General features: G+C 36.9%; 1 long non-coding RNA gene across 3 annotated transcripts in view; it reads right to left on the bottom strand.

The window, feature by feature from the left end:
* Positions 1–20,654: 20,654 nt before the first annotated feature.
* LOC309843703 overlaps positions 20,655–23,754 on the bottom strand; it is a 38,827-nt gene continuing 35,727 nt past the window's right edge. For all 3 annotated transcript variants that reach the window (XR_014300292.1, XR_014300293.1, XR_014300294.1), the window contains one exon: positions 20,655–20,883. This is a non-coding gene — a long non-coding RNA (uncharacterized lncRNA). The remainder of the gene's footprint in view (positions 20,884–23,754) is intronic.

Genomic DNA, 23,754 nt, shown 5'->3' on the forward strand with positions numbered 1-23,754 from the left:
GGTTCCCCTTTCCCCGCATCCTTGCCAGCATCTGTCATTTCCTGACTTGTTAATTTTAGCCATTCTGACTGGTGTGAGGTGATATCTCATTGTGGTTTTGACTTGTTTGTCCTGGAAGCTTCTAATCTCTCCTTCAATTTTCAGTGATAGCCTAGCTGGATATAGTATTCTTGGCTGCATGCTTTTCTCATTTAGTGCTCTGAAAATATCATGCCAACTCTTTCTGGCCTGCCAGGTCTCTGTGGATAAGTCTGATGCCAATCTAATATTTTTACCATCGTATGTTACAGACTTCTTTTCCCAGGCTGCTTTCAGGATTTTCTCTTTGTCACTAAGATTTGTAAATTTTACCTTTAGGTGACGAGGTGTGGGCCTATTCTTATTGATTTTGAGGGACGTTCTCTGAACCTCCTGAATTTTGATGCTCGTTCCCTTTGCCATATTGGGGAAATTCTCCCCAATAATTCTCTCCAGTGTACCTTCTGCTCCCCTCTCTCTTTCTTCTTCTTCTGGAATCCCAATTATTATAATGTTGTTTTGTCTTATGATGTCACTTATCTCTCGAATTCTCCACTCGTGGTCCAGTAGCTGTTTGTCCCTCTTTTGCTCAGCTTCTTTATTCTCTGTCATGGTCTTTTATATCACTAATTCTTTCTTCTGCTCATTTATCCTAGCAGTTAGAGCCTCCATTTTTGATTGCACCTCATTAATAGCTTTTTTTATTTCAACTTGATTAGATTTTAGTTCTTTTATTTCTCCAGAAAGGGCTTTTATATCTCTTGATAGGGTTTCTCTAATATCTTCCATGCCTTTTTCGAGCCTGGCTCGAACCTTGAGAATTGTCATTCTGAACTCTAGATCTGACATATTACCAATGTCTGTATTGATTAGGTCCCTAGCCTTTGGTACTGCCTCTTGTTCTTTTTTTGTGGTGAATTTTCCGCCTTGTCATTTTGTCCAGATAAGAGTATATGAAGGAACAAGTAAAATACTAAAAGGGTGGCAACAATCCCAAGAAAATATGCTTTAACCAAATCAGAAGAGATCCCAAATTATGAGGGGGGAGAAAGGGGATAAAAAGAGGTTCAGAAAGAAAGAAAGAAAGAAAAAGAAAAGAAAAGAAAAGAAAAGAATTAAAAAAAGAAAACAAATAAAGAAAAGTATAAAAAAGAAAAAAATATATATTAGACAAACTGGTTAAAAAAACGTTAAAAAAGAAAAGGGTAAAAGTTAAAAAAATTATCAGAAGAAGAGAAAAAAAATGAAAAAGAAAAAAAATTAAATTAACTGCAAGATTAAAGAATCATGGGGAGAAAGCAATGAGTTCCATGCTTTGATTTCTCCTTCTCTGGAATTCTGCTGCTCTCCTTGGTATTGAAACCGCACTCCTTGGTAGGTGAACTTGGTCTTGGCTGGATTTCTTGTTGATCTTCTGGGGGAGGGGCCTGGTGTAGTGATTCTCAAGTGTCTTTGCCCCAGGCAGAATTGCACCGCCCTTACCAGGGGCCAGCCTGAGTAATCCGCTAGGGTTTGCTTTCAGGAGCTTTTGTTCCCTGAGCACTTTCTGTAGAGTTCCGGAGGACAGGAATACAAATGATGGCTTCCTGGTCTCCAGCCCGGAAGAGCTGAGAGCCCACGGCCCCACCCCTCAGTGCGCCCTCAGAGAACAGCGCCCAGTAACTCCTGTCTGCCTGACCTCCAGCCGCGCTCCGAGCTCACCGAGCCTCTGACCGGTTCAAGGTAACCCGAGCTGTGAACTCACTGTTGGCCCTGTCTCTGTAGCCAGCTTCCCCGTTCTAATACCCGCAAGCTCTGCGACATTCAGACACCCCCGATCCTTCTGTGACCCTGCGGGACCTGAGGCCATGCTAACCCCGCCTAGGCTTCGCCCTGGTTTAGCCTCTGGAGTGATGTCCCTCAGTGGAACAGACTTTTAAAAGTCCTGATTTTGTGCTCCGTTGCTCTGCCGCTTGCCGGGAGCCAGCCACTCCCCCCACTGGGGGGGGGTCTATCTTCCCATCGCTTTGGATTCACTTCTCCGCCAGTCCTACCTTTCAGAAAGTGGTTGATTTTCTGTTTCTAGAATTGCTGTTTTTCTTCTCTTTGATCTGCCGAGGGATTTGTAGGTGTTTGCAATCTTTAGATAAGCTATCTAGCTGATCTCCTGCTAGCTGGAATAGTCTCAGCCTGCTACTTCTCCGCCATCTTGACTACCCCCTAAGCATAGGACACTTAAGTTCAGTTCAAGTCATGATTTCAGGGTCATGATCTCGGAGTAATGCAGTTGAGCCCCATGTGGGGTTCCACACTCAGCGTGGAATCTACTTGAATTTCTCTCGCTCCACCCCTCTCCTGCTCGCATGCATTTTCTCTCTCTCTCTCAAATACATACATAAATCTTTAAAAAAGAAATCCTGACATGGTTTTTTAAATTAAGCTAGATTTTCATAATTGTAATGCTGTCTTAGGAGCTCATTACTAAAGGATTTTAATTTTTCTGTGAAAGATTTTAAGAAATGTTGTCTCCTCAGTACTCTAGAAGATAATATTAATGACTGAATTAAAAAATTTCTCAGAAAACTTGCAGTTTGACTGTTAAAATTTCAGAAACAACTCAACCAATATACCTAGAATGTTCTTTACTTCTATGAATGTATTATATTAATAAAAGATTAAACTCTATGTCTACTTAAATTTAAAAGAGCTCTTTTAGTATAAAAGTATAAAATATGAGTCTAAGTGACAATGAGCATTGAGTTATAGTTTAATTGGCATCATCTTCATTAGAGGTAACTGTGTACTTTACAGTCAAAGAATTACAGTGTACACTTCACAGTGATGGTTTATTTTTTCTTTAATTTTATTATGTTATATCCATCACCATACAGCAGTACATCATTGTGTTTTTTTTTAAAGATTTTATTTATTTGACAAAGAAAGAGAGATCACAAGTAGGCAGAGAGGGAGGAGGAAGCAGGCTTCCCGCTGAGCAGAGAGCCCAATGCAGGGCTCGATCCCAGGACCCTGAGATCATGAGCAGAGCCGAAGGCAGAGGTTTAATCCATTGAGCCACCCAGGCGCCCCCATCATTAGGTTTTGATTTAGTGTTCCATGATTCATTGTTTGCATGTAACACCCAGAGCTCCATGCAGTAAGTTCCTTCCTTAATACCCATCACTGGGCTCACCCATCCCCCTAAGTCCTCCTCTCTGAAACACAGTGATAGCTTCTTATCAGAAGCAAGATCAAGTTAACTTAAGAAACTGTGATGCAGTAGGCAATCAAGAGGTCTATTTATGACACTAAATCATTGGGAGACATATGATGGTAAATATAAAATTTTGCTTTATTTTTCCCAGTCACTAATGCAAACATGGTAACAGTTCGTTTAGGAAATAAATGATCTGTCAGAAATAATTGTAAAAATTCACTTAGCACCTCAAATGTTTTTATGATTTTTTTTTGCCCTGGCTCCTTATATACAAAACAATAATCCACATGGGACATATTTAGAGTAAGTAATTCTTTTATCAAAAATATGTCAATGTGATTCAAAATAGAAACTCCTAAAATTAGGTATCTAAAGAAGCTCAAATTTGGCATCATCTCTTAAATGAGTGAAGTTATCTCTTCAGGGACCAGAGTTCAGATGATCCTTTTAAAAGACCAAAACAAAACAAAGGGACTCCTGGGTGACTCAATAGGTTAAGGGTCTCTCTTCAGTTCAGGTCATCATTTCAGGGTCTTGGGATCAAGTCCCATGTCGGGCTCCCTGCTCAGCAAGGAATCTGCTTCTTCTTCTGCCTGCTGCTCCCCTTGCTTGTGCTCTCTCTCTCTGACAAATAAATACAATCTTAGAAACAAAAAAAAAAAAAAAAGTCTCCATTTGTTTCTCTGATGATAGAAAAATAAAATTATTACAATGACTAAGATACTGCTAGTCAAGTTGTTTCTCTGACTACCACATATAAGGATAAATAACATCCTAGTCATGCTCTGCCATCTGCTTCTACATTATTAGATTAGCGTTTTATTACTGCGTTGTTGTGGTGTTTTTTTTTTTTTTTCCCATGGTCCTTTTCCTTACCCAAACCATAATCTCTATGAGAGCAAAAGACTGGTCAGCCTTCTTTTTCTCCTAGGAAGTGTATGAACTACAGGAAGTTTTCAATAAAAATGTGTGGAATGAGTGAAAAATTAAGTGTTTGGAAAGATCTCTGAGCAAAATAGCAACTACTGTATAAACACAATGTATCACTGAGAATGAGTTTAAAGATAGCATGATCCTTACCCTATATTTTCACAGGCACTTTAATGGATGTGCTTATTTGGGGGCGAGTTTGTGATAGCCAGGGAAGGAGGTTTTCAGTCTAAAGGTTAAGGCAAGGGTTAAGAAAATCAAACTTAATATTTCTTTTATTCTCCTGTTTCTCTTGTTTTCATCACATCCTGGCACGATTTAAGAAAAATTTTAATGTCATATTTTCTATGACATGGAACAATTTGATGATGGCTTTAAGAAGAGTTTTGAGAGTAATTTTTATATCATACTTACTGAAACTTAAATTACTATGTTTTCTTTTGAATTGCTATGGTTATGTGTTTCTGTTATAAACTTTCAGAAGTTTTTTTACTGCCTTATAGTTCTGTTGCCTGTTGCTTAAATTTGGAATATGTGTTTTAGTTATTAACCGAAAATTACTAATCTATGTTCTAAATAATTTAATCTAAACAAGTTGCTGTTTAACTTTTAAATTTAGGTTTAGATCTTTGTATCATCCATTTATGGAATAATTATTAATAATTTTAATGCAATTTTGTCTGCAGTACACATTTGACCTTAAGCTAAGTGATTTTTCAAAAATCAGTGAATAAATAATATACACATATGGACATTAGAGAAACTTAGTCTTTGAAGTTTATTTTTCTTGTTTTGAGGGTTTTTTTTTTTTAAACAATAAACACTTGGTAAGTATATTTCACTTCTGGATATATACCTGATCACAGTTATAGAACTGATCAAATCTTTAAATTATCAAACTACTATTTTTTTATGATTTTGTCCCTGATTAAGCAATCTGATGCAGAGGGAACATTAAAGAAGGCCTGTGAGCTAATTTTTAAAAATTTCAAAATTTAGCATCATCTCAAGTTCTAAGATTACTTCTGCAGAGATTAATATTAACAGTCTAAACACTATCTAAATGATTTAACAAAAGTCGAATGCTCTCTTTCCTGTCTCTTTCTCTAAAAGTCTGAACTATTCGGGCCATGATAATAATACTAACAACGATTCACATTTTCATGTCTTTAACTACTGCTTACTAAGCACTAGTACAACTATGCATCACTAAAGCACTCAGTATTCTACACATATTACCTCATTTAAACTCAAAAAAGCCCAGCTAAATAGGTAATATTTTAGTCTAGGAAAACCAATACGGAGAGGTGAATTGTAAAAACCTATAGTTCTCTATCTGTGTATTTCTACTTTACTTTTACACAGAACACTACTGACACTTTTTGTCACCAAATGTGTGTAAATCTTTCCAATACACAATTCAATTTTCCATGACTCCCATTGAGTGTCCTACAATTTAACGTAGGTCTGACAGTATCTACCTAGAGACATTGTGCAACCCACAAAACTGATCCCACCCCACTTCAGATGCTAATCACAAGTAGTAATTCCCAGGTTACCCAAGCTTCTGTGAGATTTGGCCACAAGTTGGATATTTCTGCAAACCTCTGCTTGGGTTCGATTAATTTGCTAACACTGCTTGCAAGAGATGGTCTTAGTGCTCTTAGTATCCCTTGTAATATATATTCTGTTACCTCACAAGAGATAAGGAGAATTTCCTCAGATTAAAGAACTTTAAACACAGATCTTTCCAACTCTAGATCCCAGATCTTGACCATGGGACTATAAAGAACTACCGTGCCATAATTATTATCTTACATGATATGACTTTGTCAGTTATAGAAGACTTTGTTTTCTATATGGAATTTGGTTGGTAAAAACCATTGTTCTAGCTATTCCTAATAGTCCTAAGTCTCAACCAGCTGACTTGAGAGGACGTAAATTAATCTATATTTGAGAAAATGCCAAGATATACTCGCTACCACCATAAACAGATCTTTAAATTGAAAAAGGAGACCTCTAATATATCTTCCTTTGTTATTCTAAGTAAAATAACCCATTGTATCTTTAACACAAACCAATTTGGCTCAAAACTTTCAGTGTAGATGATTCCTTTGACCCAGATGGATTATTTTTTAAATTATTATTCATTTGCTTTACAATATTTCACATTAGCTAAACATATTAGAGTGTGAGTTTATTAAAAAATAATTTATAGAGGTGCTTGTGTGGCTCAGTCAGTTAAACTATTGCCTTCAGCTCCAGTCATGATCCTAAGGTGCTGGGATCGAGACCCGCATCAGGCTCCTTGCTCAGTGGAGAGCCCTTCTCCCTTTGCCTCTGCCTGCCACTCTGCCTACTTGTGCTCTCTATCTCTGTCAAATAAATAAATAAAATCTTAAAAAAAAGTTTTTATTAAAAATATAAGCTTCAGAAGGAATTCATATCTTTACCTTTAGATTATAAAACTTTCTTGAAATAAATACATATTTTAGTAAATGAACAGCAGTATTAACATAAGTATCAGAATATTATTAATCAGCAAAAAATAGAGATAATGCAGATAAAATAGTGTAGATAAAATAGTCACTTGTTAAGACAATTGTTCTGCAGTTGTCTTAGAATGAATTTGATATGTGTGGTAAACTGAATAATGGCCCCTCAAAGATGTGCTTGTCTTTAATTCCCACAACCTGTAAATGTGCCTCCTTACAATGAAATTTACTTAGATCTTAGGGAAGACAGCTGTTAGAACGTAATGGAGTGGAGCAGAGGGAAACTAAAGAACAGATATCAAAGGTCTTCATATTAATCTGCATGGAGATGCAGTCACGTTTATTGAAGGAGAATGCACGATATCCAGGATTCTCAGAAAAAGACACAAAAATATTCAGAAGAGAAAGGTGGAATTAAATATCTGCAAATCTCAGAAAATGAGATGCTATAAATGTATCAAGTAGTAAGAACATCCCTGCTTCCCTTTTCTACATTCTGTCAACACACATCTTCCTCCCCTTTGATCCTCCCTCTAGAACCAGAAACCACTTTCAGCCACTTCAGCAAGGAGGAATGTGAAAGGCCAGATGGGTAAGCCAGCCATGCCTTCCTTTCTCATGTCTTGCCAAAATAGATCTCAGTTGGGATGGTGAGTAAAGATTTTATGTGAAATTAAAATTAGTTTTCATTATTAAATAGAATTGGACTATTTTCATATTTGAGATTTTTTTTTAGTTCAAAGAGGCCATAAAACTATTTCCATTGTACAGGAACACATTAGAACTGGCCAAAATCTGGGATTGAAGATCTAGTGCCTATGGAAGGTTTATGGAGACAGCAGAAAGCAAAATTTCTTTATGATTATACATCATTAACTCTAAATTATAAAATATTATGATTCATTTAATAAACAAGAGAAGTTGATAAATCACTTAAGATTCTTAAATTACGAGGGGCGGAGTCAAGATGGCGGAGAAGTAGCAGGCTGAGACTACTCCAGCTAGCAGGAGATCAGCTAGATAGCTTATCTAAAGATTGCAAACACCTGAAAATCCATCCGCAGATCGAAGAGAAGAAGAACAGCAATTCTGGAAACAGAAAAACAACCACTTTCTGAAAGGTAAGACCGGCGGAGAAGTGAATCCAAAGCGACGGGAAGATAGACCCCAGGGGGAGGGGCCGGCTCCCGGCAAGCGGTGGAGCAACCGCGCACAAAATCAGGACTTTTAAAAGTCTGTTCCGCTGAGGGACATCGCTCCAGAGGCTAAACCGGGGCGAAGCCCACGCGGGGTCAGCATGGCCTCAGGTCCCGCAGGGTCACAGAAGGATCAGGGGTGTCTGAATGTCGCAGAGCTTGCGGGAATTGGAACGGGAAAGCCAGGTACAGAGACAGAGCTGACAGTAAGCTCACAGCTCGGTGTTACCTTGAACCGGTCGCAGACTCGGTGAGCTTGGAGCGCGGCTGGAGGTCAAGCAGACGGGAGTAACTGGGCGCTGTTCTCTGAGGGCGCACTGAGGAGTGGGGCCCTGGGCTCTCGGCTCCTCCGGGCCATAGACCAGGAGGCCGCCATTTGTATTCCCATCCTCCGGAACTCTACAGAAAGCACTCAGGGAACAAAAGCTCCTGAAAGCAACCCGAGAGGATTACTCACCCCGGCCCCTATTAAGGGCAGTGCAATTCCGCCTGGGGCAAAGACACTTGAGAATCACTACAACAGGCCGGTCCCCCAGAAGATCAACAAGAAATCCAGCCGAGACCAAGTTCACCTACCAAGGAGTGCGGTTTCAATACCAAGGAGAGCAGCAGAATTCCAGAGGAGGAGAAAGCCAAGCACAGAACTCATAGCTTTTTCCCTGTGATTTTTTTTAGTGTTGCAGTTAATTGGATTTTTTTCTTTTTCATTTTTTAATTTTTTTTTCTCGCCTTCTGGTAAATTTTTTTTTAACTTTTACCTTTTTCTTTTTTAACGTTTTTTTAACTAGTTTATCCAATATATATATATATTTTCTTTTTTATATTTTTCTTATTTGTTTTCTTTTTTTTTCTATTTTCTTTTTTTTTTCTTTTTTCTTTTTTTTCTTTCTTCCTTTTTGAACCTCTTTTTATCCCCTTTCTACGCCCTCACGATTTGGGATCTCTTCTAATTTGGTTAAAGCATATTTTCCTGGGGTTGTTGCCACCCTTTTAGTATTTTACTTGCTCCTTCATATACTCTTATATGGACAAAATGACAAGACGGAAAAATTCAACACAAAAAAAAAATAACAAGAGGCAGTACCGAAGGCTAGGGACCTAATCAATACAGACATTGGTAATATGTCAGATCTAGAGTTCAGAATGACAATTCTCAAGGTTCGAGCCAGGCTCGAAAAAGGCATGGAAGATATTAGAGAAACCCTATCAAGAGATATAAAAGCCCTTTCTGGAGAAATAAAAGAACTAAAATCTAATCAAGTTGAAATAAAAAAAGCTATTAATGAGGTGCAATCAAAAATGGAGGCTCTAACTGCTAGGATAAATGAGCAGAAGAAAGAATTAGTGATATAAAAGACCATGACAGAGAATAAAGAAGCTGAGCAAAAGAGGGACAAACAGCTACTGGACCACGAGGGGAGAATTCGAGGGATAAGTGACACCATAAGACGAAACAACATTAGAATAATTGGGATTCCAGAAGAAGAAGAAAGAGAGAGGGGAGCAGAAGGTATACTGGAGAGAATTATTGGGGAGAATTTCCCCAATATGGCAAAGGGAACGAGCATCAAAATTCAGGAGGTTCAGAGAATGCCCTTCAAAATCAATAAGAATACCCCCCCCCCCTTCACCTAATAGTAAAATTTACAAGTCTCAGTGACAAAGAGAAAATCCTGAAAGCAGCCCGGGAAAAGAAGTCTGTAACATACAATGGTAAAAATATTAGATTGGCAGCTGACTTATCCACAGAGACCTGGCAGGCCAGAAAGAGCTGGCATGATATTTTCAGAGCACTAAATGAGAAAAGCATGCAGCCAAGAATACTATATCCAGCTAGGCTATCATTGAAAATAGAAGGAGAGATTAAAAGCTTCCAGGACAAACAAAAACTGAAAGAATTTGCAAACACCAAACCAGCTCTACAGGAAATATTGAAAGGGGTCCTCTAAGCAAAGAGAGAGCCTACAAGTGGTAGATCACTAAGGAACAGAGACAATATACAGTAACAGTCACCTTACAGGCAATACAATGTCACTAAATTCATATCTCTCAATAGTTACCCTGAATGTGAATGGGCTAAATGCCCCTGTCAAAAGACACAGGGTATCAGAATGGATAAAAAAACAAAACCCATCTATATGTTGCCTCCAAGAAACTCATTTTAAGCCCGAAGACACCTCCAGATTTAAAGTGAGGGGGTGGAAATAAATTTACCATGCTAATGGACATCAGAAGAAAGCAGGAGTGGCAATCCTTATATCAGATCAATTAGATTTTAAGCCAAAGACTATATTAAGAGATGAGGAAGGACACTATATTATACTCAAAGGGTCTATCCAACAAGAAGATTTAACAATTTTAAATATCTATGCCCCCAACGTGGGAGCAGCCAACTATATAAACCAATTAATAACAAAATCAAAGAAACACATCAACAATAATAAAATAACACTCCCCTCACTGAAATGTACAGATCATCCAAGCAAAAGATCAGCAAGGAAATAAAGGCCTTAAACGACACACTGGACCAGATGGACATCACAGATATATTCAGAACATTTCATCCCAAAGCAACAGAATACACATTCTTTTCTAGTGCACATGGAACATTATCCAGAATAGATCACACCCTCGGTCCTAAACCAGGACTCAATCGGTATCAAAAGATTGGGATCATTCCTTGCATATTTTCAGACCACAATGCTCTAAAGCTAGAACTCAACCACAAAAGGAAGTTTGGAAGGAACCCAAATACATGAAGACTAAACAGCATCCTTCTAAAGAATGAATGGGTCAACCGGGAAATTAAAGAAGAATTGAAAAAAATCATGGAAACAATTGATAATGAAAATACAACGGTTCAAAATCTGTGGGACACAACAAAGGCAGTCTTGAGAGGAAAATATATAGCGGTTCAAGCCTTTCTCAAGAAACAAGAAAGGTCTCAGGTACACAACCTAACCCTACACCTAAAGGAGCTGGAGAAAGAACAAGAAAGAAACCCTAAGCCAAGCAGGAGAAGAGAAATCATAAAGATCAGAGCAGAAATCAATGAAATAGAAACCAAAAAGACAATAGAGCAAATCAATGAAACTAGGAGCTAGTTCTTTGAAAGAATTAATAAAATTGATAAACCCCTGGCCAGACTTATCAAAAAGAAAAGAGAAAAACCCAAATAAATAAAATCATGAATGAAAGAGGAGAGATCACAACTAACACCAAAGAAATACAAACTATTATAAGAACATACTATGAGCAACTCTACGCCAACAAATTTGACAATCTGGAAGAAATGGATGCATTCCTAGAAACATATAAACTACCACAACTGAACCAGGAAGAAGTAGAAAGCCTGAACAGACCCATAACAGGTAAGGAGATTGAAACAGTCATTAAAAATCTCCAAACAAACAAAAGCCCAGGGCCAGACGGCTTCCCGGGGGAATTCTACCAAACATTTAAAGAAGAACTAATTCTATTCTCCTGAAACTGTTCCAAAAAATAGAAATGGAAGGAAAACTTCCAAACTCATTTTATGAGGCCAGCATCACCTTGATCCCAAAACCAGAAAAGGATCCCATCAAAAAAGAGAGCTATAGACCAATATCCTTGATGAACACAGATGCGAAAATACTCAACAAAATACTAGCCAATAGGATTCAACAGTACATTAAAAGGATTATTCACCATGACCAAGTGGGATTTATTCCAGGGCTGCAAGGTTGGTTCAACATCCGCAAATCAGTCAATGTGATACAACACATCAATAAAAGAAAGAACAAGAACCATATGATACTCTCAATAGATGCTGAAAAAGCATTTGACAAAGTACAGCATCCCTTCCTGATCAAAACTCTTCAAAGTGTAGGGATAGAGGGCACATACCTCAATATCATCAAAGCCACCTATGAAAAACCCACTGCAAATATCATTCTCAATGGAGAAAAACTGAAAGCTTTTCCGCTAACGTCAGGAACACGTCAGGGATGTCCATTATCACCACTGCTATTCAACATAGTACTAGAGGTCCTAGCCTCAGCAATCAGACAACAAAAGGAAATTAAAGGCATCCAAATCGGCAAAGAAGAAGTCAAATTATCACTCTTCGCAGATGATATGATACTATATGTGGAAAACCCAAAAGACTCCACTCCCAAACTGCTAGAACTTATACAGGAATTCAGTAAAGTGTCAGGATATAAAATCAATGCACAGAAATCAGTTGCATTTCTCTACACCAACAGCAAGACAGAAGAAAGAGAAATTAAGGAGTCAATCCCATTTACAATTGCACCCAAAACCATAAGATACCTAGGAATAAACCTAACCAAAGAGGCACAGAATCTATACTCAGAAAACTATAAAGTACTCATGAAAGAAATTGAGGAAGACACAAAGAAATGGAAAAATGTTCCATGCTCCTGGATTGGAAGAATAAATATTGTGAAAATGTCTATGCTACCTAAAGCAATCTACACATTTAATGCAATTCCTATCAAAGTACCATCCATCTTTTTCAAAGAAATGGAACAAATAATTCTAAAATTTATATGGAAGCAGAAAAGACCTCGAATAGCCAAAGGGATATTGAAAAAGAAAGCCAATGTTGGTGGCATCACAATTCCGGACTTCAAGCTCTATTACAAAGCTGTCAACATCAAGAGAGCATGGTCCTGGCACAAAAACAGACACATAGATCAATGGAACAGAATAGAGAGCCCAGAAATAGACCCTCAACTCTATGGTCAACTAATCTTCGACAAAGCAGGAAAGAATGTCCAATGGAAAAAAGACAGCCTCTTCAATAAATGGTGCTGGGAAAATTGGACAGCCACATGCAGAAAAATGAAATTGGACCATTTCCTTACACCACACACAAAAATAGACTCAAAATGGATGAAGGACCTCAATATGAGAAAGGAATCCATCAAAATCCTTGAAGAGAACACAGGTAGCAACCTCTTCGACCTCAGCCACAGCAACATATTTCTAGGAACAATGCCAAAGACAAGGGAAGCAAGGGCAAAAATGAACTATTGGGATTTCATCAAGATCAAAAGCTTTTGCACAACAAAGGAAACAGTTAACAAAATCAAAAGACAACTGACAGAATGGGAGAAGATATTTGCAAATGACATATCAGATAAAGGACTAGTGTCCAGAATCTATAAAGAACTTAGCAAACTCAACACCCAAAGAACAAATAATCCAATCAAGAAATGGGCAGAGGACATGAACAGACATTTCTGCAAAGAAGACATCCAGATGGCCAACAGACACATGAAAAAGTGCTCCATATCACTCGACATCAGGGAAATACAAATCAAAACCACAATGAGATATCACCTCACACCAGTCAGAATGGCTAAAATTAACAAGTCAGGAAATGACAGATGCTGGCGAGGATGTGGAGAAAGGGGAACCCTCCTACACTGTTGGTGGGAATGCAAGCTGGTGCAGCCACTCTGGAAAACAGCATGGAGGTTCCTCAAAATGTTGAAAATAGAACAGCCCTATGACCCAGCAATTGCACTCTTGGGTATTTACCCTAAAGATACAAACGTAGTGATCCAAAGGGGCACGTGCACCCGAATGTTTATAGCAGCAATGTCCACAATAATCAAACTATGGAAAGAACCTAGATGTCCATCAACAGATGAATGGATCAAGAAGATGTGGTATATATACACACAGTGGAATACTATGCAGCCATCAAAAGAAATGAAATCTTGCCATTTGCGACAACATGAATGGAACTAGAGTGTATCATGCTTAGCGAAATAAGTCAAGCAGAGAAGGACAACTATCATATGATCTCCCTGATATGAGGAAGTGGTGATGCAACATGGGGGCTTAAGTGGGTAGGAGAAGAAGAAATGAAACAAGATGGGATTGGGAGGGAGACAAACCATAAGTGACTCTTAATCTCACAAAACAAACTGAGGGTTGCTGGGGGGAGGGGGGGTTGGGAGAAGGGGGGTGGGGTTATGGACATTGGGGAGGGTATGTGCTTTGGTGAGTGCTGTGAAGTGTGTAAACCTGGTGATTCACAGACCTGTACCCCTGGGGATAAAAATAGATGTTTATAAAAAATTTAAAAATTATTAAAAAAAAAAGATTAGAAAAAAAAAATTCTTAAATTACTTTTTGACCAAGAATTTCAGAAATAGCAACATGAATAATGTCAAGCAGTACACAATTAACCAATCCCATTTTTTTTTTTTTTTTACAATCCTTGTAAAAGAGGTTTCAAAGTGTTCTCTTGGACAAAAAAAACCACTGATGATAGAGCCTCTGGTGATAATGGGCCTGGCAATGCATTTCTGTGTTTAACCAAGAACCTTATGTCAGAATGACCTTTAAATATTATGAATATTTATAATAGGAATTGTTGTGCCTCTTTATAAGTCTAATTAAAAAGACTTTAGTCCTTTCCATCTGCAAATAAATACCATGTCTCTTTTGCCAGTTTTATTAGTATTACAAGTGACATTTTCATAACTATTCCCCATGAGAACCCAGGACAGGGTGGCAGCAACTCCGGATTCTTTTTGGCCCTGTTTCTAGGTAACACATTACCCTAGAAATACTATCTAATTTCCACATTAAAAACAACAACAACAACATATTATAGCTACTTCAAATAGGCCAGAAAATGATTTTCAAGTGATAGACATGTATATAAGATATGGTTTCCCAATAGCCTCTACTATGCATTACCTTGTACTTAAATGAGGCTTATTTGAAGATTTAAAGTTGCCTGGATATAAGCAACCAAAAATGAAATGTAAACAATACCATTTAGAATATTGTCAGAGAACAAAAATAAAGAATTCATTTAATGAGAGACGTGCATACTGCTAATGCCTGTGTAGAAAAATGCAAAAACCTACAGAGAAAAATTAGAGAAGAACTAGATAACAGATTTGCCCTGTTTATAGATCATGTCTCAGTGCTTTTCAATTAACGTCAAGCTAGCCTACAGAGTCAATGCTATCGCAACCAAAATCCCAATGGGCACTTTTTAGTAAAAACTGGCAAGGTGGGAGAAGCTCAAATAAGTAAGTATTCATATGGGGAAAAAATGAGCCCTCCCTTCTATCTCACATGATACATAAAAAATAATTCAATCGAGAAATTCATAGAGACAGAAAGTAGGAGAGTAGTTACCAGGGAGAAAGGAAAGTTGAATTATTGTTTAATGGGTACAGAGTTTCAGTTTGGGTTGATGAAAAATGCTGGAGATGGGTAGTAGTGATTGCACAACCATGTGAATATATTTAGTGGCCATGAACTATACACTTACCAACAGTCACGATGATCAATTTTATGTTTTAGATAGATAGATAGAGATGTATTTTAAAACCAGAATTATAGAGAAACAGCAATCTAATCTTTGAAAAGCAACATGGCCCTCATAGCAACCTTGGCCCTAACTTATCTGTAGCTTAACAAGTAGAATGGGAAACCACTTTGCCTCACTCAAAGGCTCAGGATAAAAGACCAAATAAAATAGTGCTTAAGGACTTGAACGTATACATCAGACTAGTGGAATTAAAAAATGCATGGCAGGTTGAAAATGTGTACTTAGAACTCTGAGAAAATGGAATAATAGAATTTCCATTAGACTGAGACTCCCTTGAGATGCCATTGCTGGCTTCTTACACAATATGTGCAGTTTAATGTATCTCAGTTATACTTCAATAAAGCTATGAAGAAAATAGTGCAAGTTGAGTGATAGAAAGGAATATAAAAGCTAAAGATGTAACACTTGTGGAATAAAAGAGAAGAACATCTTTGTGGTAGAGGGTAAACAAATATTTCTACAGAACACAGAGCACAAAGAGGACCAACAGTAACAGAAAAGGTAAGTAAGACCCACAGTGAGAAAAGAGAACGTGCTCATCAAAAGAAATTATTAAAAAAATAAAAAAGTAAAACACAGACTTGGACACTTATGTTTGCAATATGTATATGTGATAAAGAATTTGTTTCTAGAATATGTATTTTAAAAATCTCTAAAGCTCAATAATATAAAGATAAGCACACAAAAAACAGGGCAAAAGACTACCAGACGTTTCCCCCAATGAATATGTAGCTCATCAATAAACACATAATAGGCATTCCACTTTTATTACTCATCGTGGAAATGCAAGTAAAGCCACATCAAGAAGTCACTTTGCTAGAATAACTGAAATTAAAAGGAATGAGAATACCACGTGTCCACAGGCAGGTGTAACCACTGGAACTTTCATATATTCCTGGAGAAAGGGAACTGGTACAATCGCTTGGAAAACTATTTGGTATTTCACTATGAAGCTTAAGTATATCTGCCCTGTGATTCAGCAAATCCACTCCTAAATATTTTCCCAGGAGAAATCAAAACCTACAGTCCCCAAAATACTTGTACAAGAATGCTTAATACAGTTTTATTTATAATATTAAAAATTGGAAACAAACTACAAGACGAATGGATAAACTGTGGATATTTACATAGGGAACACTGCTCAGAAATAAAAATAAAAACACAATCGAGGTACATGAGAGTGAGAAGGAGTCTAAAAGAAACCATGTTGAGAAAAAACAAACAAACAAACAAAAACAGTTATTTAAAGTTCTATTTATATAGAGCCATAGACCTGAAAAAATTGTTATCTAGAAATCAAATTGTGATTGGCTGGCAAGGGGAAAGAGTAAATGAAGGGTGCAGGAAAAACATTCTATGGTGATGGGAATATTTCCAGTTGTAGTCCGATCACCTAAGAGCATGTACTTGTCAAAACTCATTGCATTAAACACTTAACATCTTTGCATTTTGTTCACATTATACCTTGTGATCATTAGCTTTATGTCAACATGGAGGGTATTTTGGTATGAGATTTACATTTAAATAGGTGAACTTCCAGTAAAGCACATTGCTCTCCATAATATGGTTAAGACTCATTCAGTCAAGCGAAGGCCTGAAGAGAACAAAAGGACTGGCCTCCCCAGCAAGAGGGAATTCTTCAGCTGAATAACCTTGAACTTCATCTGTACCATAACCTCTCCTGGGAATCTGGCCTCCTGGTCTATCCTGCAATTTTGGACTTGCCAGCCCCCATAATCACATGACCTGATTCTTAATAATAAACCTCCTCTGTATAAACACATTCTATTGTTTCTGTTTCTCTAGCTAACACTGTCTAATACATACCTCAAATCCAGAATAGTATTGAGTAAATTCACCAGGGACAATATACTAGTTCTGCAAGAAAATCCTTCCAAGATTTCATTCCAAGCTAAGATCAGAGTACACGCTTTAGAGATAGCCAAGAATACTGTTTATTTTTCTTTGTTACTCTTTGTTATTTGTTATTGTTTATTTTTCATAGAGAAAAATAAATATTGTTTATTTTATATGAAGAAAAATTTGTCTTTATGAAAAATAAACAATATTTATTTTTTTCTTTATGAAACCTGAATATTCGTATTAGGAAAATCAAATTTGAGATTTTATTCAGTCAATCCCATCAATTTATCTAATCCAACTTCCTCCTTCCCAAAGTTTCTGAGTCTCTATCCTTCATGAAATCTATTTCTAAGAAAATATTTCAATTTGTCCCTACTCCTAGACCACAGTCCTCTGGCCATGCTTCTGCCACAGAGTCTTATGCTAGGCATCGCCCTTCTGGGGTCTCAGCTGGAAGTGACTGGAGTTTAACAAGGCCCCTCCATCTTGGGAGAATCTAAGTGTCAATGTACCTGGAAATCCCTGCCAACCCATTGGCTTGTAGCCAGTCTTCCACCAGGTTGCTCTACATAGGCATACCTTGGGAGTCAGCCAAATGCTTGAGAAATTTTCGTGCAGCTTTATATACTCACTTTTATGAATTCACCTTCCTCCAGGAGTTTTCTGCCTCATGTCTTATCCATTTTCTTAGGAACAAACTCATCTCTGTAAAATTGGTCATTTTGGGGGCACATGGGTGGCTCAGTGGGTTAAACCTCTGCCTTTGGCTCAGGTCATGGTCTCAATGTCTTGGGATCAAGCCCCACATCGGGCTCTCTGCTCAGCAGGGAGCCTGCTTCCCCCCTCTCTCTCCCTGCTGCTCTGTCTACTTGTGATCTCTCTCTGTCAAATAAATAAAATCCTTAAAAACTAAAAAAAAGACAAAAAAAAAATTGGCCATTTTCTGCTGTTCATTCCCATGAGCTGAAAATGAAAAATAACGTTTGAAGAAAACAGCCCACTTACTCTAGTCATACCACCTTGCTTCCCTTGTCCTAAGGATGGGAGCCTTACAACCCAACCTTACTTGTTCTCCGGTGCTTTCTTTTTTTTTAATTTCTTTAATTTTTTAAAGATTTTATGTATTTATTTATTTTGAACAAATTCAGATACCTACTCTTAATCTAAAAGGGCTGCATCATCTGACCCTTGCTTACCTCCCCTAGTTCACCGAGAGTCACTGTTGTGTCATTTCTAGGGCTACATGACTACATGTCCCCTAGACACTATAAACAGTATGAGGCCCTTGGTGCCTGGGCCCTTTATGTTTGCTCCCCTCTCTCCTCTGCCTGAAACACTGTTCTCTGACTCTTACTGGTTGATTTCTTCTCACCCCTGTGGTTGAGCTAACTGTAACCTTCTCAGAAAGCTCCTCCCTGACTGTATTGTATAATTCTGGACTCTCTGGTTATTCCTTATTTCTATACACTGGTTTGTTTTTTTGTTTGTTTTTTTTTTTACTTTTCCTCTCAGTTGGTATCATGATAAATCACAGAGCAAAATCATGTAAAAAGAAACGGGGAAAGTAAAGGAAAACTAAGTAGGATTTAGCTACGCAGGGAAGGGGAGAATATAATGACAACATCTGCAAAGTCACCTACCTCAGGACCTAATAAGAATATTCCAGCCCACGAGAAGAAGATAAACAAAGAAAGCGCTGGATTTGGGCCACATTCTACGGTGTTCCATGAGATCTTCTAAAGAGATCTGCTTTCACCCTAACCCTAGAACCAGTGCTCCAAATGAGCATTTATTAGAGCCTAAAACCATTCTTAACCAAATTTTGTTTTGCTTTTCACTTAATAGTATGTTGTAAACCAGTTTCCAAATCAGCACATATGCACCAATACTGTTATGGTTAGTGGTTAGTACATTTGGTTAGTACATATGGTTAGTACATTTAAACATCCCATATGGAAGACTTTAAAGGTTGTTTCTTTTTTTTTTTTTTTAAGATTTTATTTATTTGAGATAAATAGAGAGAGAGAATGAGCAGTGGGGAGGAGCAGAGGAGAGAGAGAGAGAGAGAATCAGACTCTCTGCTAAGGAAGGATCCAGTCAGTTAACTGATGGAGCCACCCAGGTGCCCCAAAAGTTGTTTCTCAAATATGGCTATGACTAAGGTGTTCTTGAGCTTCTGGGAGAGGTGTTTTGTGCATTTCTTTGATTATATTTTGAAGACTTCATTCTCAGAAAGTGAAATTTCTGATAGGAAAAATATGTACATTTTTAAGGTTTTATGTCATTGTTGTCAAATACTCAAAATAGAGTTAATTTACAAATAATCAAATACAGTCTCACACAAGAGTTCCAGTGTTTTGTTGCCTCCTTTCCAAACAGGATATTTTTGGTTTTCAATATTTTTGTCAATTTGGTGGAAAAATGATACCTCATTTTGATTACAAGATAAATTGAACTTCTTTTACTAAATTTCTTAATTACAGTTCAACATTTGTGAACTATCTTTGTGTGTATTCTCAACCACTTTTCTGTTTATACAGATGTAATTTTTTTACTAAATTCAAATTGCTTTTTATGTATCTAGCAAGTTTTGATAGTCTGTAATAAATGATTCACAAACATGAAGTTACTTTATTTTTATCAATATTTAGACTAAGTTTGCTTTGTGTGTTTTCATCTCCTTCTATGCAAATGAAAAAAATTAATATTTGGTGGTGCATTTGTTCTCAAGTGTAATGGATCTCCAAAATACTTGACATACTCATTTTGCAAGAACTTCCTTACATGTGTGGTACAAGTTTTTAAAGTTCTTGACTTTTTTTTTTCTTTTTAAGATTTTAGTTGTTTGACAGAGAGAGATCACAAGTAGGCAGAGAGACAGGCAGAGAGAGGAGGAAGCAGTCTCCATCTGAGCAGAAAGCCTGATGTGGGGCTTGATCCCAGGACACTGGGATCATGACCTGAGCCAAAGGCAAAGGCTTTAACCCACTGAGCCATCTAGGCACCCCAAAAGTTTTTGACTTTTATTTTAACTTTTCCCTATTAATACTTTCAGTTTTATGTGATAAATCTGTCTTTTTACTTTATGCCCTCCCCTTGATTACTTGGAAAGTATTTCCCTACCCTAAGATGCATTCAATTTTCAAAATCATCTTAAAATTTCATTGAAATGTTTATTAACTACATCTAGAATTTATTTTGATTTATGTGGCAAAAAGGGAATTTATGATTTCCTAAATAGAGGCAAGCCATTGCTGTATATGATAAGTAATCTTTCTCTACATGTTTAAGAGGTCAATTTTATGAAATACCCAAATTATACATGTAAGAATATATGAATATATGTGAATCACCCCACATGCACATATCCACATGCATGCAAACACCTGGATCCAGGCATTTTGCCCGGATTAATTGATTACCCATTGATGTTTACCATAGTACTTCTTACTGACTATTCATTAAATTACATATTATATTAGTCACTAAATTTCACTCGATATTCACTTGGTAACCAAATTAAATAGTTGAATGTAGTATATAACATCTCAGCTTTACAAACATATTTTACAATATTGTAAGACAAAGCACCATTTATTATTCTTGTTTTCAAAATTTTTTTTATTATTTTACTTCATTTTAAAAAGCGGTACAGTATTGGGGCGCCTGGATGGCTCAGTTGTTAAGAGTCTGCCTTCGGCACAGGTCATGATCCTAGGGTCTTGGGACTGAGCCCTGCATTGGGCTCCTTGCTCAGTGGGAAGCCTGCTTCTCCCACTCCCACTGCTCGTGCTTGTGTTTCCCGTCTTGCTACGTGTCCCTCTGTCAAATAAATAAATAAAATCTCTAAAAAAAGTGTTACAATATTAAAAGATTATCTCAAAACACATTACAAAAATGTTACATTTGACACAAAAAGGAGAGTCATCTCAAGATTGGAATAAATATAGGGAGAAATGTTTTCTACAGAACTGGGATAAAACTAGATTCCAAGGATTTGCTCAACCCTATTATCATTCATCCAGTGCCTTACTGAGTACACACAAACCTTTCAGTAAATATTCATTGATTGATTGAAAAACACATTTGAAACCATTTAAAGTGTGAATTATTTGTTCAAGTTGTACAAATAAAATTACACAAATAGAAAACTCCCTTTTACAAGTTTATGAGACATGAGTTTGAATCAACAGTTAATACATGTTCATTGGCTAGTTGTAAAAAAAATCTCAATTGTTTTATAGTATATACAACAAAGTAGAAGATACAGTGAGTCTTAAAAAGCTTGTAATAAAATCAAAAGAGGTAATGTGCATTTAACCATTACAGGGAAATTAAGAATTCTAAGGATAAGGAAATTTGCAAGGTCTGGAATTTCCCAGGTTCTGTAAAGAAGGCTAAAGAATGATGGCATTTCTCCTTGGGGCCATAACAATTTACAGGGCAAATGTCAGCACAGTGGAGATTCTCCCCTCTAGTACTCAGGACTCCTAATGAGAGAGCTTTGATGAACTATTCCCCTGGAAGCAAGTAAACTTCTTATGTACATGACAATTATCATAGGTGGAATTATTTGTGAAAATATTTCCAAATATTTGGAAAAAAACAAAACATATTTTTAGTTCCTTTGTGCATAATGTACATTTCCCTCACCCCCCTGTTTTTTAAAAAACTTTTTGCTTTCTTTTCTTTTTAAAATTCCATGTCCAGGTAAGAAACTTGTGTTCATGACGGAGGGTATCAACTAAGTATTCAGTTCTGTATTCTATAACTCGTAGTGCTGCCCAGCTGTTTAGGTTATCTATTTCCCACATAGACATACTGTAAGCACAGCATATGCTAACAAAAGAAATAAGGAATAGCAGATAAAATATATTTAAGCCCACCATATTGTTATGCTTGTAGACATGATGTCGGGATCTCTAGGGGAGTAGAGTAGGACCTTGAATAGGTTTGACTGTTGGTGCACTAGACTAAGATACCTGAGAGAAAAAAGCAGAGCACTAAAAAAAAAAAAAAAAAAAAAAAAAAAAAAAAATAGAATAAGCTAAAATAAAACAAAGCCCTTAACAACTCAATGAAAAAAATCTATCAAGATTAAAACCTAAATATTTAGATAATACTTCACATTCTTAATGTATATATATTATTTGTCCTTAAAAACCTCTATAATATTTTATGTTTGAAGAATTAAGTTCCAAAGAAAATGCTTCACAATAGATATATCACCTTGAGCTTTTTATTTCATATTTTATCCTGGCTTGTTTATGAATTATCTGCTCCATTAGGTCTTTACTCCAATAACCTTAGAAGATCCCTTGAGATTCCCATTCTAGTGACTATAGGGTGATATTTATACCTTTCAGAAATAAATACTTTTATTTTGAAATTGCTTATGAAGGGGTTAAGGCAATTAATCACATTTTTTTAAACACATTTTTTTCCCTAATGAAATACCAAGAGAATGAAAATAAATAGATGGATTTATGGATGTATACCAAAACATCACTAAAGCTTAGTCGACTCAGTATACGAAGCCACTTTAGTAATCAGTAGAGATCACTGTCAAATCCGTTGGACAGTAACAATTGAAGTCAATAGTAAAGTCAGTCAGAATCATCCTTCCAACTACATTGTATCCTAGCTCAGTTATCTAGCCTCTGCAGTCATGGTTCCAGATAGTGAACCCTTTTTGTCACTATCATTCTCTTTCATTCTTCCTCTTTTATCTACAAATACTCTATAGAAAATAGATTTATGTAGCCCAGTTTTAACACTAGAGTTTCAATATAAAAGTGAAACAGTCTCTCTCTCTCTTTCTCTCGTAAACCAATTTAAGAAAGGAGAGAGGAACTCCTGAGGCCCAAGTGTCCTCAGTAATTTCTTTTTGGTTTTGCTATGTGGTAATGGCTGAAAATGGGCTGTTCTTAGACTCAGGATGAATTGCAGCAAGGTACACACTTCTCAGGAAGGCCCTGAGAGCTAATAGATAATTTATGCTGGGGATATAATTTCACAATAAGTTAATAGTTATCAGTCATGTGTTAATAATTATTCTTCCTAGCAGTTCACAAAGGAGAATAGGGGTGCAGAGTATTTAACAACTAAAACATAGTCCTTTGGACTTCTTTTTTTTTTTTTAAAGATTTTATTTATTTTATTTGACAGACAGAGATTACAAGTAGGCAGAGAGGCAGGCAGAGAGAGAGGGGAGGAAGGAGGCTCACTGCTGAGCAAAGAGCCCGATGTGGGGCTCGATCCCAGGATCTGGGATCATGACCTGAGCTGAAGGCAGAGGCTTTAACCCACTGAGCCACCCAGGCACCCCATAGTCCTTTGGACTTCTTAACCTTTTGGAATACTGATGTTCTAATCCAAGTAGATAATCCAAGTCTTAGTGATTAATAGAAGATCTTTCCATGATTTTCTGTTCTGGTCTACCCTTGCCTCTAAGCTCTCCCAAAGAACCCTCACCAATAGAGAGTATGATGGTCATTATCGACTAATGAGAATCCGTGTAAATGTATATTATCTATTAATATCAACTTTATGATGACTCAGCTACAATACCTCTCCATTCATGACTGGCATGTTAAGAATAGTACTACCTCATATTATTGGTATAATTAAATGAATTGATACATTATATTAAAGCAAAGTAAGCACTCAATAGACATTAATTTACTCTTCTGT

Source organism: Mustela nivalis, assembly GCF_964662115.1.
Source record: "Mustela nivalis genome assembly, chromosome: 11".
Taxonomy (NCBI): domain Eukaryota; kingdom Metazoa; phylum Chordata; class Mammalia; order Carnivora; family Mustelidae; genus Mustela; species Mustela nivalis.